The 18,803-nt window shown below is 37.5% G+C and overlaps 1 non-coding gene across 1 annotated transcript; it reads left to right on the top strand.

Moving 5' to 3' along the window:
- The first annotated feature begins 16,117 nt into the window (after positions 1-16,117).
- LOC112999857 (small nucleolar RNA R71) lies at positions 16,118-16,224 on the top strand. The gene has a single exon (XR_003265075.1). It is a non-coding gene; the product is annotated as a small nucleolar RNA R71 (small nucleolar RNA).
- The last annotated feature ends 2,579 nt before the right edge of the window (positions 16,225-18,803 follow it).

The raw sequence follows: 18,803 nt of genomic DNA, 5'->3' as shown, positions 1-18,803 counted from the left end.
GATAGCTCTAGGATCTATGATGGTTGGTGTGAAATCATGGGCCTTAGAAAGACCAAGATCATAAAGATATTTTTGAAGGATAAGGACAATGACTTCAAGTCCACATCTCTAACATCCTTTGGAAAGATTGCCCACTGGATTTTTATACATTATGTGCAACCTTGAGCTGGAACATATCAAGAAGTAAATTACCATGATTTTTTAGTCATTTACTATCTATGGAGAAAGATTCCTCTTAGCCTATCCCATTTGATCATCAATCAGATGATCAAGGAAACCTCTAGTGTACCTTGTAGGATGCTAATGACCCTAGTTTTGAGGCATTTTGGTGTATTCTTGGAGGATGAGACCAAGGATGATGAGGTACTGACTTGGGGGAGAAGAATGTTGCAACTTTGAAGCTGAACCCTCATCCTGAAATGAAGAAGGCCCAGACATGTTTTGATGAGGAAGATGCTGAAAATAAGGAAAAGGAGAAGAAGAAGAAGAAAAAGGCAAAGGAGAAGAAAGAAAAGAAGGACAATGTGTCTACCAAGAGATCCTCACCCCTTTTCATTGAGCTTATCAGAAGTGGGAAGAGGTTGAAGGTTAGGGCTAGAATAAGCCCTCAGTCCAATTCTGAGGAGGTAAATGAGGCCTCAGAAAAAGATGAGGAGGACAAGGCTATTTTCCTCTCTTGTTTTTGCTACTAAAGTTTCCATCCCAGAAAAAGAGGTCTCTGAACAAAATGAAAAATTTGGTGATGAAGATAAGGTAAGCTTTGAGGAAGTTCAAAACTCTGAAGAAGAAAAACCTTCTGAAGGCCATTTTGAGGGAGCTCAGGATGAGGAAGAAAAGGAACAATCCCCTCAAGGTGAGGAACAAGTGTCGAAAGCGGTCCCTTTTAAGAAGCCACTGGACTATGGCTCTTTTTATGAAACCTCAAAACACTTTTCTATGAAAGAGAAGAAGGATGAGGAATACCATTTTGAGCCTCAAAATGAGGTACTATCAGTCGATGAAGGTGGTCAATCTGCTCAGAATTAAGAAGTTGAAGATCATAACACAAGAGCTTAAAATGCTAGATATTAGAATGAATACATTCACCCCTATGAGGGTGTAAAGGCTGTTAAAGCTCATAAGACTATGGGTTCTGAACCTATACAAGAGGATGCAAATGTGAAGATCATTCTAATGTTTTGGCCAAGCTAAGAACTGTTGATTGTGGCTTGAAAAGAAAACAACTAAGAAAGAAGAAGAAAGAAAATAAGAGCCTGTTGAGAAGGCATAAAAGGTTGAAGTTGCTATATAAACTTCTTAGTATGCACTAGAAGCTGCAACTGGCGAGAGAACCCTTGTTAGGTATGTGAAAGATTCTCTCTTCAACACTGAAAATATGCATAATCTCTTCAACCCTCCTATCTTTAACACTTGTGTTAAAATTCCTCTTACATTTGTGAACCCTCAACCTTATTCATTCCCTTTATGGGCTTTCCTTTTGAGTTAGCCACTGTTGAACCTTCTAAGATCAAGAGGAGGTTCCACTTGTTCACATTCCCTCTCCTCCACTTTCTACTGAACCTCCTTCAAGGTCAGTAGAGAGTAGACTGAACTCTACAAAGAAGCAAGTTAAGAAGATTCATTCTGGTTAGAAGCTGTTGTTCTCCAGCATTGAACAACTTCAAAGGACTATGAATGAGTTCTTTAAGCGATTCCTTTGTCTTGAAGAGTTAATCTTTAACAAGGCAAACCTGCCTTGATCTTTGAAGTTTCCTTTATGCAACATGAGCCTCTACCACAACCATGAGCTACCACCATGCCTTCATTTTCTTCATCTTCAGAAAACTCCTATCCTAACAAGCATGATTGTCTGTACCTTTTGTTCCTCCCTTCTATTTTTTGCTTGATGACAAAGAGGGAGAAGATTACGAGAGATTGGTATATGAAGGAGATTAGTTTTTGTAGGATCATGATCTATGGCTTTTCTTTTATTACTGATATCTTTTGTATAATCCTATTTACTAATGAAACTGATCTTGATTAAATGTTTACTCCTTTTTGTGTCTTCTATTTGTATCTCTACATTTTTTTGTGCTTTGAAAAATATGTTAACTTGGGTTAATAATGCATGAATTGAGGGGAAGATTCCTTTTAATTAATATGAAATAGAACTGATGCACACTCCCAACGGGAGTTAAAAATTAAAAACCTAAGATAGGTACTGTCATCCTTTTAATTTTCTTGTAAGGGTTTTTCATCATAAAAAAGAGGAAGATTGTTGAATCCACATCCCTAGTTTTTATTATGACAAATCATTAGCAAAAAAATTGTAAGGAATGATAGGTTTATGTGATGACTAACATTCTACTCAGGTGTTAAAGTGTTATATCTATTAAGAAACACACATGGTCTCTCATTCTAAGGTGCTCAAAATGATGCTCAGAAAGGTTGCCTTAAAACATTCGCCATGAATGAAGAACTCAAAAGATTCCTTGAAGCACATCTGCATGATGATGAATGCTTCCCTCTAAGTACCTGTTGTTAGCAAACAACTAAACAAGAAGGCCTTACATAGAAGACTTATAAATGGCTACAAACAGAGCATCCACCGCCATAATGAAGTTGTATTAACAGTCAACATCAGAATGATGAAGAACTTGACTCAAAAGACTAAACTTCAAAATGGTTCAAAATTCACCTAAGAAGATCATCAAAACGGAAGACTAAAGACACTACTTAACCTAACTATGGACAAAACACTAGTACACCAAAAATTATACCTTCACTTTGTTTTCATGAAGCAATCTACTTCATAATGTTATGTGCTGTGAAGATGTGTTAAGGTTGATGAAGTTGTGTTACTTTAGAAAGACATATCATTTGATCTTCATCAAAAGGATCGACTTTAAGTATGAATCCTTTCTTAGCTAAGATTAGAATGGTGATTTTGATGTTACTTCAAAATGCTCATTATAAAGGTTCCTTAGAATGGGGACCTCACAATGACCTCCTTAGAATTATCATATTAGTTGTTATTTCATAACAGTTGTCAAGTCTGCCTAGTTTCTCTAGAAACTTGCTAGTCTTGTGGTCTCCATTTTAACAATCTAATTTGGAGCTTTAAAAGTTGACTTAAGAGCTACTCTAGCAGTCTCTGTGTGAGAAATTTATATTTTTGCTTCAACCTTTTTTTTAGAGTAACCCACTTCTATAAAAGAAACTTGAAATTTGTAATAGATCTAAGATAGAAGTGAAAGATTATAATTTCCTAAGTAGAAACCCCCTTATAAGAAGATATCTATATATGTGAAATCCAAAAACATAGAAACCTCTTTACTGTTGAAAGTTCAGTAGTGGCTGGCAAAGGTTGTAACCAGTGGTGTTGCTCTAGTTGTGGCTAGATATGAAGTCATGCAGGAGTATTGGCAGGTTGTTGAAATCTAGTAGTAGTTGATCCAACTATGGATGATTGTGTTAGTGAAATCTAATCTTAAAGGATGAGGATTAGATGTAGCTAACGAGCTCACTTAATTTGATCACATAATTTAAAACCCACTAATGATAAATAGCTAATATAATTGTCTTATAATATTAGCCCACATTAATTATTGGAATAGAAAAATCCAAAAATCTCCCACTTGGGCAACATATTGTAACAATTATATAAAAAAATCCTTAAGCGCACATCTGTATGCTTTTTACCTTTAGACTTCTAACTTAATAACCTGGTCCATCTCATATATCAATAATGGAATCATTGCAGCTTTCATCACTACAACAAATGTAACTAAACCCCAATGACCACCACATCAATACACTCAATGACATAGGTCAATATGGATAAGTAACATGGAAATTACGTGCAATGTGATCTTAGTCATGCATATTTCCAACTCATCCAAACTTTATTCTTTATAAAGATCTATCCAAACACAACATAAATATTGCTAACAAAACAAGTTGATAATGAAATGATAAACTTCAACTTTATTTCTACAGAAAATCCAAACAAAAAAATGTTTGTAAACCATTAGATATAGAACATAAGTAAGACTCCCACTAAACTAAGGTACTATCAGGAATTACACCCATATGAGTAGTCTGCTCATGAAAAGCTTTAAGTGTCATACCTATAGTAAGTGGATCAGCTAGCATGGAATGAGTTCTTATATGTTCTATAGAAATATGTATTTTCTAAATTCTTTATTTAACAACCAAATACTTTTTGTCAACAAACGTTTACTTTGTTGAATCCTTAATAAGACCGCTAAGATATTGTCCCAATAAACACTCGATGGCTACTTAATGTTGGCGACAACAGGCAAGCCAGATACATTAATTTAGCAATCATAAATTCTAGTATGATGTCTCAAAGCAAAATATTAACTCCACCAACATGGTTAAGTGGATCCTTATGTGGAGTGATTGCTATTAAGATATTCCGAAAAAATCGAAGTCATAAATCCAATGATCTCTAATCTAAACTTCTAGACTTTCGATGTAAAAACATGTAGTTTCTTGTTCTCTTCAATTAACACATAATGCACTTTACTACTTTATAGTGTTGCATACCAAGATTACTCATGTATCACCTTAGGACTCCCACAAAATATTATTTCAGAACAATAAAAAATACATGATAAATTGTAATATAATTGTTTTGCAACAATAAACCGTATGATGATAGTAGGATGTCATCAACATATAATACCAAAATAATAAATTTACTCCGACTGAACTTTTAGCAAACACAATCATCAACCAAAATTTACCTCAACACCATAAGAGATAATCTTGATGAATTTTGTAATACCATAAACGAGAGACTTGTTTAAAAGCATAAATGGATTTCTTTAGTTTGCATACCGTATACTTTAGATCATCTTAAACAAGGTTTTTTGATTGCATCGTATAAAGTGTTTCATCAATGTTTCTATTTACAAGCATAATCTTTACATCCATTTATGAAAAACAATTATCAAAATGATCTACAGTGTCATTATAGTCCTAACAAAGTCTTTCTAAGAAATCAGAGAGAAAGTCTCTTTGTGATCAATGCCGTCCTTCTTGTAAAACTTTTGGCGACAAGACAAACTTTATATATCTCAATATTACCCATTGAATCCCTTTCAACTATAGATATTTATTTACAACTTATGGGTTTCACTTTCAAGTAATTTGATGATATCTCAAATTTCATGTGCAACCATCTATTTTATTACATCATTTATGGCATCAATCCACTTGAGAGTTAGATCACAACATTACTTGACTAAGATCAATTAGACTTTCCCAGCCAACCTAATGTCATATTCATGTTCTTCAAGAAATATGGCATAATCATATCAAATTACATGTTCCCTTTCTCTAGTGGATCTTCTTAATGACACTTCTTGAGGCTATTGAGTTTGAACTTTAGATGGTGCTTGAGAGAGAATCTCAGTGTTGTCTTTTCTTTTAATAATGTTAGGAGTAACATCATTATTTAATTATTATATCTGTTTATTGAACAATGGTAAGTACAAAGATTTTCTTTTGTCAATAATAGGTTATTCTTTAAAGACAACACTCCTTATGTTTCCTTCCCCTCCAAACTCGATTTCCTCAAGGAGTCTTGCACGTCTCAAACATGATCTTAAAGTGGGATTTTAAAACTTATACATGTGAGAGCTTTAAATGTAACAAAAATAATTGTAACTAATTATCTTTAAGTCCAACTTACCTTCATGTAGCCTATAAGGCATTGCTTCGGTTGGACATCCCCAAATGTGCATATGCCTAAAACAAAATCAAACAAGTCCTCAAACCAATCAAAATCTTCAATCCAATATCTCATTTATTCCACTTCATTCTTTTTTTGTTTTCTCTTTTTTTTTGAACGTGAATAGTAGCATTTTAAAATAAAACAACAATTAGGCAATATATGTATATACATCAAGCATGGCCAAAATACATCATCAAGCATGGCCAACAAAAACATATCATCCAATGAAACATACCCCCCCCCCCCCCCCACTTATTCCCAAAACAATTCCAAAGCTCCAAAATTCCTTAAGGGTAGGGTGAGATCATGGTTTTTCACTTAAGGCTTGTAATGAGCTTCAAAACAAAGAAAGGGGAACATAAGCTCAAAGGGGCTATCAAAGGAATTAATTCAAGGTAGGCTTATTTGGCTAGAGGCTTATAAGAACAAAATGCCTAAATCATCTCCCAACATGCATGTGAAGCAAGAAGTATCAACAAGAGTCAAGCCAAGGCTATTGTGCAAGCAATCAATGGGGCAAAACACACTGAATAAAATAGATGATGATGGCTCAAATTCTCACCAAGGGTAAATCTATCACTTTCAATTCGAACTTTCAAAACTAACTTGACATGTAGAGAAAAACAAGGATTTCAATTCACAAAATGCCAAGAAACTCCTATTTCAAAAACAATTACCCATTACCTATACATAACCTATAATTCAAAGAGAAACATGCAATGTTGTACACAAAACATAAAACCAAAATAACAAAATTAACCTAGAAAACCCCAAATAAAGAACAATCTCCCCCCTCACACGTAAACCACACATTATGATGCAATCCTCCCTAGGAAGGGACCAATCACTAGAACCATGAGCAAGAGGCTCCAAGAAGATTGGGCTAGAGCTGCTGAAGAAGGCCCTAGGGTTCTCATGAACCTTAGGGTAGATTTCTGAGCCCATGGGCCAAGGTTGGGTCCAATTATCTTTGTACATATTAGACTAGGATGTCATTATATTTGGTCCTTGTATTTAGGGCTCCATATTGTAGGTAGGGTACCCTTGAAATATAGGATTTTTAGCCCTTGTATTTTTGGGCACCTAGACTAGTTTTTGTATTAGGGGTAGTTTTGTAATTTCACATGCACTAAGTGGATATTTGATGTGTGTGGTTGGAAATAAATTTAATTGAATTGGTAGAAGCCCAATCCAATTAAATTTTAGAGGGGGAGGTGAGCATTTGCTTACTACACCCCATTGCCACATCATATAGTCACACTTTGTGCATGTCCTTCATGCTTTTCATGCCTCATGACACCTAAGCACACTTAGTGGAGAATCTTAGAATTGATCTTGGATTAGTGGGCTGAACCATAACTAAAATTCACTAATCATAATTAGTGAAATTTTGGCTCCAAAGTTTGGCTCCACAAATTCAATTTCAAATTCAAGTGAAATTTGAATTTCCCTCCAATTTTGTGTGACACTTAGGCTATAAATAGAGGTCACGTGTGTGCATTTTTTTCAACTTTGATGATTTGAATATTAAACTTCAGATTTCAAAGCTCATTTAGAGCACAAAATTTCGTGCTCTTCTCTTCCTCTCCCTTCATTCATCTCCTTCTTCCTCCAAGCTCTTATCCATGGCATCCTATGGTGGTGAGCTTCTTCTAGACTCATCTTCTCCTTGAAGTGGCGTCTCCTCTCTCTCTCTCCCTTTCTCCATTCCATTGCCATTCATCTTCCAAGAAGCAAAGGAATCCATTGATGAAGAAGATCCTAGGCCTACAAGCTCCAATGGAGCTTGCATCACATTATCCTCAATGTAGCACAATCATAAGATCAAGAGCAATCAAAACAATCAATAAATTTGGACAAGTGCAATAAAAGTAAAGAAGGAGATAGAAAAAGAAAACGCCCTAAGTCATGACGGAAGAGAAGTAGGGTGAAGTAAGGAGGTCTCCTCCACCACTACATCCATTAAGGAGGGATTTGTGAGGAATGGTTTTAGCCGGTGTCCATTGACCTTGAAGCTCTTATCTGTGGATTCCATTTTGATCTCAACTGTACAATAAGGAAAAACATTAGTCACCACAAAAGGACCAATCCACTTTGACCTCAACTTACCACTCATGAGTCCGAGCCTAGAGTTATAAAATAGAACTTTCTGTCCAACCACGAAGTCCTTATTAGCTATCAAGCTGTCATGGAACTTCTTGGTCTTCTCCTTGTAGAATTTGGAATTCTCATAGGCTTCTAAACGGATCTCATCTAGCTCACTTAGTTGCAACTTCCTTTCCTCTCCAGCCTGATCAATAGAGAAGTTGCAGGTCTTTACAACCTAGTAGGTTTTGTGCTCTTTCTCTACAAGAAGATGACATGCCTTGCCAAAGATAACCTGATAAGGAGACATTCCTATGGGTGCTTTTTAGACAGTCCTATGCGCCCAAAGAGCATCATCCAGCCTGGTGTTCCAATCCTTTCTGTTCGGCTGCATAATCTTCTCCAAGATCATTTTTATCTCCCTGTTTGAAATCTCAGCCTGCCCATTAGTTTGGGGGTGGTAAGGTGTGGAAATTCTGTGCATGACCCCATACTTTCTGAGCAAGGCATACATGGATCTATTACAAAAATGGGTGCCTTGATCACTAACGATGGCTCTAGGGACTCCAAACCTGCAAAACAGATTAAATCTAACAAAATCCACAACAACCTTAGCATCATTAGTTCTGGTGGGTTTGGCTTCCACCCATTTTGAAATATAATCAACAGCAAGGAGAATATAAACTGATCGAGGCCGTACCCGAATCAAATAAACATGAAAATGCAGTAACTAGGAAGTGATCCTAGGTCGTTTCCCAACGAGCAATGACATACCAGATGTTCATAATATACTTGCGCAGTAACAGTAACAATTGGGGGGGGGGGGGTTTGTTTGTTTTGTGATTAAAGAGCAGAACAAGTAAACTGGAATATGAAACTACTAATATAAAAACGGGTTGTTTCCTCTGATTTAGAAGCCATTCTCTTATCCTAGGTTATGGAGAATTCGCCCCTAACAGTCAACCACTTAATCCAAGCCTATTTTAATTTACTAAGCGAAAATCAACTTAGGGTTGTCAATACGTGATTAGGCACCACATACACCTTCGTCCATTAAGCATGAACGCAAGTTAGGCTCAGAGGCAATTAATCGAACACGAAGCGTGCATTGATTAATGTTCACGAATTTGGGATAACTGGTGAAGGGAAAACTGCCAGGAAACCACATTACAAGCGAAACCTCAAAGAGAGTTGGGCTTCGTCCTCAAAAGGAAACAACACCAGAAAAACTAGCCTTCCATAGATTCAAACAGAAAACGCAAATGAAACATGAAGCAGAAATGTAAATGAAACAAAAACGTAAATGAGACAGAAACGTAAATGAAGGTAGAAGAAGAAGCAAGAACGAAATTGTAATTAGAAGCAGAAAACGGAAAATTGCATTAAGAACGAAAACAGTAGCCTTAGAACAGAAAAACGTAAAAACCTAAAACAAAAGCTCTGAATAATAAAATAGCATAACAGAATAGCCTTGCACGAATCCCAAGGCTGCTATTTAAAAAGAGTCACTCAAAGTCACTGGGCCCTATTACAATACTCTGGCCCAAAACGAAATAAACACTGAACAACATAAAATAAAATTGCGAAATTTCCTAATTAGAAATTAACTAAGGTAAGCGCTGCTTTATTTGCCCTCTTCAAGTCCATAACCAAAATCCGGATTAAGCCCAATGTTTCATTAATTCCTGAAATTAGATTAAAAACATCAAATTAGCTAAATGAGCCCAAATAATAAAACTGCCTGATTAATTGACAATTAAGACCAATCAGTAATTAAAATGGTGGAAAAAGGGTTTAGAAAATAGAAGAAAATGATGGCACATCAAAACCCCCCATACTTAGCCTTTTGCACTCCTGGGCAAAATGAAACAAAGAACAAAATCCAAGGATATCAAAGAGAGACAAACAAAAACATTCACATATTTCTCAATGAACATCAAGGAATGAAAGGAATGGGTAACATCTAACATAAGGAGATCCAGAAAGTCAAGACATTCATGAAAATCATCAAAGCAACCCAATCATGGCAAAATAGTTAATCAGCTCAAGAATGAAAAGTGATAAAGCCTCACAAGATATACACTCTATCTCTCAAGTGTCTAGGCTACTATTTACCCTCAAAGCACCCATGAAAACAAACACCACATAAACTTGGCAAGATTCTAAAATTGACAATCAACCCATAAACACAAGCACATAAGGATCAAAAGGTCTTTTAAGGTTGTAATGGGGCCAAGGACAAGGTATGGAAAAATATGGAATAAGTGGCTGAATCCCAAAGGAATAGAGGAGCAATGGGGAATAAGTGCATATTAAGAAAACATAAGAAAATAAAAAGAAGTAAAGATAAAATTTAAACATAAAGAGTAGAACTAAGAGTCTCATCATTCTTTTGTCAGTTATTATCTTATTCACACAACTTTACTGCTTTGCTTTTCTTTTTCTTTTTTGATTTTTTTTAATAATATATATATATATTTACTCTGTAGCCTTTGAGAAACAACATCATATTCAGCATGTCCAACATTTAACCAATATGCAATGTACATCAAGTATGGCTCAAAATATATCATGAAGCATGGCCAACAAAATATGTTATCCAATGAAACAAAAACCCCCACACTTATTCCCAAAACAATTCCAAAGCTCCAAAATTCCTTAAGGATATGGTGATATCATGGTTTTTCACTTAAGGCTTGTAGTGAGCTTCAAAACAAGGAAAGGGAAACAAGGCTCAAAAGGGCTATCAAAGGAATTAAGTCAAGGTAAGTCCATTTGGCTAGAAGCTTATAAGAACAAAATTGCCTCAATCATTTCCAAATATGCATGTGAATTAGGAAGCATCAATAAGAATCAAGCCAAGGTTATTGTGCAAGCAATCAATGGGGCAAAACACACCAAATGATTATGATGATGGATGGCTCAAATTCTCACAAAGGTAAACTCATCACTTTCAAATTGAGCTTTCAAAACTATCATGACATGTAGAGGAGAATCAAGGATTTCAAGTCACGAAATGTCAAAAACTTTTATTTTTAAAAAAAATTACCCATTTCTTGAACATATCCTATGATTCAAAGAAAAACATGCAAAGTCCTACATGCACACAGAATTGACCCAAAATATTAAACTAGAAATCCGACGAAACTAATCAACATTAACAAATTAACACAACTAACAAATTAACAAAACCAACAAAACTAACAAAAACCAAAGAGCACTCCCCCCCCATACTTAAACAACACATTGTCCTCAATGTAGCACAATTAAGAGATTAAAACAATTAAACCATCAAATAGAATTGGACAAGTGTAATAAAAGCAAAGAAGGAGATAGGAAAAGAAGAACTCCCTAAGTCATGGTGGAGGAAGAGTAGGGTGGAGTAAGGAAGTCTCTTCCACCACTACGTCCACTAAAGAAGGGTTCGTGAGGAATGACTTAAGTCGATGTCCGTTGACCTTGAAGCTCTTGTTTGTGGAGTCGCTTTTGATCTCAACTGTACCATAAGGAAAAACATTAGTAACAACAAAAGGACCAATCCACTTAGACCTCAACTTACCACTCATGAGTCCAAGCCTAGAATTATACAATAGCACTTTTTGCCCCACCATGAAGTCCTTCTTAACTATCATGCTATCATGGAACTTCTTGGTCTTTTCTTTGTAGAACTTGGCATTCTCGTAGGCTTCTAGGCGGATTTCATCTAACTCACTCAGTTGCAACTTTCTTTCCTCACCAGCTTGATCCATAGAGAAGTTGCAAGTCTTCACTGCCCAGTATGCTTTGTGCTCAATTTCCACTGGAAGATGACATGCCTTTCCAAAGACAACCCGATAAGGAGACATTCCTATGGGTGCTTTGTAGGCAGTCCGATGTGCCCAGAGAGCATCATCAAGCCTGGTACTCCAATCTTTCTTGCTTGGCTGCACAATCTTCTCTAAAATTCTCTTGATCTCCCTATTAGAAATTTCTGCCTGTCCATTGGTCTGGGGGTGGTATGGTGTGGATACCCTGTGTACCACCCCGTACATTTTAAGCAGGGCATGCATTGTTCTGTTGCAAAAATGGGTTCCTTGATCACTAACAATTGCTTGAGGTACTCCAAACCTGCAAAACAGATTAGACCTGAGAAAATCTGCAACAACTTTAGCATCATTAGTTCTAGTGGCCTTGGCTTCCACCCATTTTGAAACATAGTCAACTGCAAGGAGAATGTAAACATAACCAAAAGAGACAGGAAAAGGGCCCATGAAATCTATACCCCAGACATCAAACACCTCACAGAATAGCATAGGTTGCTGAGGCATTTGTTGTCGCCATGTAAGTGTATTTCCTGCTTTCTGACACTGCTCACAAGTGCTGCAGATCTTCCACGCATGTTTAAAGATGGTGGGCCAATAAAAACCACAATCAAGCACTTTGCGACCTGTCCTTTGAACACCCAGATGACCTCCCGGTGCGGAAGAATGACAGAATTGCAGGACTGAGTCAGTCTCATGATCTGGAATGCATCGTCTAATGACCTGATCACTGCACAATTTCCACAAGTAGGGGTCATCCCAAATAAAATGCTTAGCATCACTTTTAATTTTATCTTTTTGGGCTTTAGATGCTAAGGGAGGAAAAACAGAAGCAACTAAATAATTGACAATGTTAGCAAACCAGGGAGTAGAAAGAGAGTCAGAAATACTATACAGTATATACAAATGATCATCCGGGAAATAATCCCGAATGGGTGAATCCGCATCTGATACACGTTCGATCCGACTCAAATGATCAGCAACTAGATTTTGTGCTCCGCTCCTATCGCGGATCTCCAAGTCAAACTCTTGGAGCCAGAGCATCCATCGGATCAACCTAGGCTTAGAATCAGCCTTCTTCAACAAGTACTTTAGAGCTGCATGGTCAGTATAAGAGCAAATAAGATCGGAATTTTTCAAGAGCAAAAACTATGGCTAGAAGCTCTTTCTCAGTTGTAGTATAATTAGCTTGGGCAGCATCTAAAGTCCTAGAAGCATAGTATATCACCCTGGGTAATTTATCAATTTTCTGAGTAAGGACAGCCCCCAATGCATAATTTGATGCATCACACATAAGCTCAAAAGGGGCTGTCCAATCGGGTGCCTGGATGATGGGGGTGGTAGTCAGTGCTCTTTTGAGGCAATCAAAAGCCTCTTTGCATCTGTCATTAAAGTCAAACTCCACCTCCTTTTGCAACAAGTTGGACAGTGGAAGGGCTACTTTGCTAAAATCCCTGATAAAGTGCCTGTAGAATCCTGCATGACCAAGAAAAGATCGCACCTCTCGCACACAAGACGGGTAAGGCAATTGTGAAATAATAGAAATTTTTGCAGGATCAACTTCAATACCCTTATTGGAAATAATGTGGCCTAAAACTATACCTTGCTCAACCATAAAATGACATTTTTCAAAATTTAGAACAAGGTTAGTTTCAATGCATCTATTCAAAACTTTTTCCAAACTATCCAAGCAACCATCAAAAGAGGATCCATATACAGTGAAATCATCCATAGACACCTCTATGCAATTTTCTAAAAAATCACTGAAAATACTAATCATGCACCGCTGGAAGGTACCAGGGGCATTGCACAGGCCGAAAGGCATCCTCGTATAGGCAAAAGTGCTGAAGGGGCAGGTGAATATGGTCTTTTCCTGATCCTTAGGAGCAATAGTAATTTGCATATAACTAGAAAAACCATCAAGGAAACAATAGTGGGATTTACCTGCCAGGCGTTCAAGCATCTGGTCAATGAATGGCAGGGGAAAATGGTCCTTTTTGGTAACCTGGTTCAGCCTCCTATAGTCAATGCAGACTCTCCAACTGTTCTGCATCCGAGTAGGAATCAACTCCTCCTTCTCATTTTTGATCACTGTGAGGCCGGTCTTCTTCGGGACTACCTGGACGGGACTACCCATTGGCTGTCGGAGATAGGATAAATGATTCCAGCTTGCAAAAGCTTGGTTATCTCCTTCTTCACTACATCAAGAATCACCGGGTTGAGTCTCCTCTGTGGCTGTCTTACTGGTTTAGCTCCATCCTCTAAATTTATTCGATGCATACATGTGGATGGGCTAATACCAGGAATGTCCGCCAGGGTCCAGCCTATAGCCTTCTTATGCTTCTTGAGAATAGACAACAACTTCTCCTCTTGCTCGTCAGTAAGGGAGGCAGATATAATCACTGGAAAACTTTTGCTATCATCCAAGTAAGCATATTTTAAATTTGATGGCAAAGGCTTCAATTCTGGTGTGGTTGGCTGGGTAGTGGTAGAAGGAGATGGTTTCTCAGCCTATACCTCATAAAGAAAGTCAGAGGTATGTGTACTTCCTGAAACATGGTTAGTCCTATCTGACTCTATAAAATCAATCTCAAGAGGTTAAACACCACCACCAGACATGCAATCAATATCACTTTCAGCATCAAATTCAGACATATGATCAAGTACAATTTCAGACTCAATGCATGAAGAGTGAGAGGTATGCAGATTAGAGTAAAGATCAGTCATGTATTCATCAACAACATGGTCAATTATTTCAGCACGAAATACAGAAAGATCTTCAGATGGGTATTTCATAGCATCCAGAATATTAAAATGAACAGTTATATCACCAAACTCCATGGATAGTGTGCTTGCACAAACATCTATCTTAGTTCTAGCAGTTTTCATAAAGGGTCTGCCTAGAATGATGGGAACTGATCCTTGAGAAAATCCATCTTCCATATTCAAAATATAAAAATCAACAGGGAAAATCAGTTCACCAACTCTAACTAAGACATCTTCTATGAAACCAACAGGGTAGGCAACACTTCTATTAGCTAAATGAATTACCACATCAGTTGACTGCAAGGGACCTAGAGATAGAGAATTAAAAATAGACAGAGGCATAACACTAACAGAAGCTCCTAAATCTAGCATGGCATTGTCAAACTTATTATTCCCTATAATACAAGGTATGCTGAATGTACCTGGATCTTTACATTTTTCAGGAATTTGGGGAACAGATTTACCAATTAGTGCGGAGACATTTCTGCCCATGCTAATTCGTTCACTTCCTTTAAGCTTCCTCTTATTAGTGCACAACTCCTTCAAGAATTTGGCATATCTTGGAATTTTCTTTATTGCATCCAGTAGAGGTATGTTTACCTCTACTTTTTTGAATGTTTCCAAGATCTCTTTCTCTGCCTCTTCCATTTTTTTGTTGGAAACTGCTCTTGGAGGGAATGGAAGAGGAGGAATGTGTTGCTTCTACAAATCAGAATTACCAGTGGAAGATTCACCTGCACAGAAATTGTTAGGTAAATTTTTGTCATCACCTTTTTCTGGAGTAGAGTGAAGTTTGGCAGGTTCATTTGCAGATGAGGAAGGTGCTACGGGTTGAGGTCCTTGACACTGCCTTCCCGACCTCAATGAAATGGCACTGACATTTTTGGGATTTTGGACAGCTTGAGAAGGTAGCTTGTCAGAATTCTGGGACTGTTGTTGATTCAATTGTGTAGCTAATTGTCCCATCTGATTAGTCAAGCTCTAAATGGAAGCTCTGGTCTCTTGTTGAAACTGCATGTTCTGCATAGTCATTTGCCTCACAAGTTCTTCGAGGGAAGGTTGTGGAGGAGCCTCAACTGTTGGCTGTTTCAGGGGCTGTTGCTGTTGTTGGATTGGTGGAGGAATGTATGGTCTGCTTGGGCCAGCAACATTTTGGAAGGAAGGAGCAGGCTGCTGTTGTTATTGCTGAGGGCTAGACCATCTGAGATTAGGGTGATTCCTCCATCCAGGGTTGTATTTGTTGCTGGAGAGGTCATAATTGTTCTGCTGTGGTTGATTTTGCTGCTGAGGTTGAGGAAGTCTATTGTAAATATTAGCAGCATAAGCTTCGGGCTCCTCAATTGCTCCAGGTTGCTGCATGGAAGGGCAAAGGTTTGTATGGTGGTCATCAGAGGAGCACAAACCACAGACCCTTGCAACAGGTACAGATTTCTGGTTCAAGGCCAGCTGGGTTACCAAGTTGACCAATGCATCCAATTTTCCTTCAAGCTTCTTAGTTTCAGATGATGCAACTGAGTTTGTAGCTACCTCATGCACTCCTCTAATGACTATAGCATCATTTCTGGTGCAAAACTGCTGGGAGTTGGAAGCCATCTTCTCAATTAAATTTCTGGCTTCAGCAGGAATCATGTCTCCAAGGGCTCCACCACTGGCAGCATCTATCATACTTCTCTCCATATTACTGAGTCCTTCATAAAAATATTGGAGAAGCAGCTGCTCTGAAATCTGATGGTGAGGGCAACTGGCATATAGTTTTTTAAATCTCTCCCAGTATTCATACAGGCTCTCTCCACTGAGTTGTCTAATACCTGAGATATCCTTCCTGATGGCTGTGGTCCTGGAAGCAGGGAATTTTTTTTCTAAAAATACTCTCTTCAGGTCATCCCAGCTCGTGATGGACCGTGGAGCAAGGTAATACAACCAGTCCTTTGCCACTCCCTCTAAAGAATGAGGAAAAGCCTTCAGAAATATATGATCCTCTTGGACATCTGGGGGTTTCATGGTGGAGCAGAAAATATGAAATTCCTTCAAATGTTTGTGCGGGTCTTCACCTGCAAGGCCATGAAACTTTGGAAGCAAATGAATCAGTCCAGTTTTAAGAACATATAGGACATCCTCATCAGGGTATGGGATGCACAAGCTTTCGTAGGTGAAATCAGGTGCAACCATTTCCCCCAGAGTCCTCTCACAGGGTGGAGGTTGTGCCATGTTCTCAGAATGTTCAAAATCAGAATGCTCAAAATTGTAATGCTCAAAATCAGGATGTTCAAAATCACCAATAACAGAATGCCCAGATTCACCAGTAATGGAATGCTCAGGATGATCAAAAGGTATAAAATGATGCCTAACTAATCTATGAAATGTCCTATCTATCTCAGGATCAAAGGGTTGTAAGTCAGATGGATTGCCTCTAGTCATACACTACATTCAGCATGCACAACTAGTTGCTTTGTCATGTAAATAAAGGTGCAGGTTTGAACTACAGCTACCCTCAAATGATATCCAAATGACTTGAAATTTTGTGATCAACCTTATAAAATGATGAGAAGATTGCACAAAAAATTTCAGGCAAAAATTCAATGTCTAACTATGGAAGCTAAAAATGGTAGGTTAAGAAAAATAAGTGAATAAAACTTGAAAAATAAAAAACTTTTGACAGAATCACTATTTTTGGACGATGGAGACCTCAACCGGCCTACGGGGGCTGCCAAGGCGTAGGAAATTTTTTTCTACCCCAAATACATATATAATAATTGCGATTCTGATAACCGGAGCAAAAGTTATGGTCTTTTGAAGTTTCGACAAACACAAAATTTGCTACTTTTTTGGAACTTTCAAATCTGACCAAACTAAAGGCTCTAGCTATTTTTCCCACAAAATATAGATTAAAAGAAGTTACCACAAACAAATTCAGCCAAAAATAACAACCCTAGCTACTAAAACAAAAAATCTCAAATAATTCAGTATGGGTGGTCGCTAAAATCCGTCTCTACTTGATTTCTAGCACTACTCTGTTTTGCCGCAAGCAAAAGTGGTCGCTAAGTCCGTCGCAAAACACTATTCACAGCAAAACACCCAAAACTGAAACAGGGAAAGCGCTTAATAGGAAAACTGAAACAGAACACACACTAAACAAAATACCAGGACACTAAACAACACTAACACACATACTAACACAATACTAACAATTAAACTTAAAACACGAAAGAATTAAACACACAACACTAGCTAGTTATTATGAACCTTTGGACACTGCTCCCCGGCAACGACGCCAAATTTGATTGAGGCCGTACCCGAATCAAATAAACATGGAAATGCAGTAACTAGGAAGTGATCCTAGGTCGTTTCCCAACGAGCAATGACAAACCAAATGTTCATAATATACTTGCGCAGTAACAGTAACGATTGGGGGGGTTGTTTGTTTTGTGATTAAAGAGAAGAACAAGTAAACTGGAATATAAAACTACTAATATTAAAAATGAGTTGTTTCCTCTGATTCATAAGCCATTCTCTTATCCTAGGTTATGGAGAATTCGCCCCTAACAGTCAACCACTTAATCCAAGCCTATTTCAATTTACTAAGCGAAAATCAACTTAGGGTTGTCAATACGTGATTAGGCACCACATACACCAGTTAGCCCTTTGTCCATTAAGCATGAACGCAAGTTAGGCTCAGAGGCAATTAATCGAACATGAAGCGTGCACTGATTAATGTTCACGAATTTGGGATAACTGGTGAAGGGAAAACTGCCAGGAAACCACATTACAAACGAAACCTCAAAGAGAGTTGGGCTTCATCCTCAAAAGGAGACAACACCAGAAAAACTAGCCTTCCATAGATTCAAACAGAAAACGCAAATGAAACATGAAGCAGAAACGTAAATGAACATAAATGTAAATGAAACAAAACGTGAATGAAGGTAGAAGAAGAAGCAAGAACGAAATTGTAATTAGAAGCAGAAAACGGAAAATTGCATTAAGAACGAAAACAGTAGCCTTAGAACAGAAAAACGTAAAAACCTAAAACAAAAGCTCTGAATAATAAAATAGCATAATAGAATAGCCTTGCACGAATCCCAAGGCTGCTATTTAAAAAGAGTCACTCAAAGTCACTGGGCCCTATTACAATACTCTGGCCCAAAACGAAATAAACACTGAACAACATAAAATAAAATTGTGAAATTTCCTAATTAGAAATTAACTAAGGTAAGCGCTGCTTTATTTGCCCTCTTCAAGTCCATAACCAAAATTCGGATTAAGCCCAATGTTTCATTAATTCCTGAAATTAGATTAAAAACATCAAATTAGCTAAATGAGCCCAAATAATAAAACTGCCTGATTAATTGACAATTAAGACCAATCAGTAATTAAAATGGTGCAAAAAGGGTTTAGAAAATAGAAGAAAATGA

The sequence above is a fragment of the Glycine max genome, chromosome 16 (genome assembly GCF_000004515.6).
Source record: "Glycine max cultivar Williams 82 chromosome 16, Glycine_max_v4.0, whole genome shotgun sequence".
NCBI lineage: Eukaryota > Viridiplantae > Streptophyta > Magnoliopsida > Fabales > Fabaceae > Glycine > Glycine max.
Note: the sequence above shows the minus strand (reverse complement) of the source record. Positions and strands in the feature narration are given on the sequence as shown.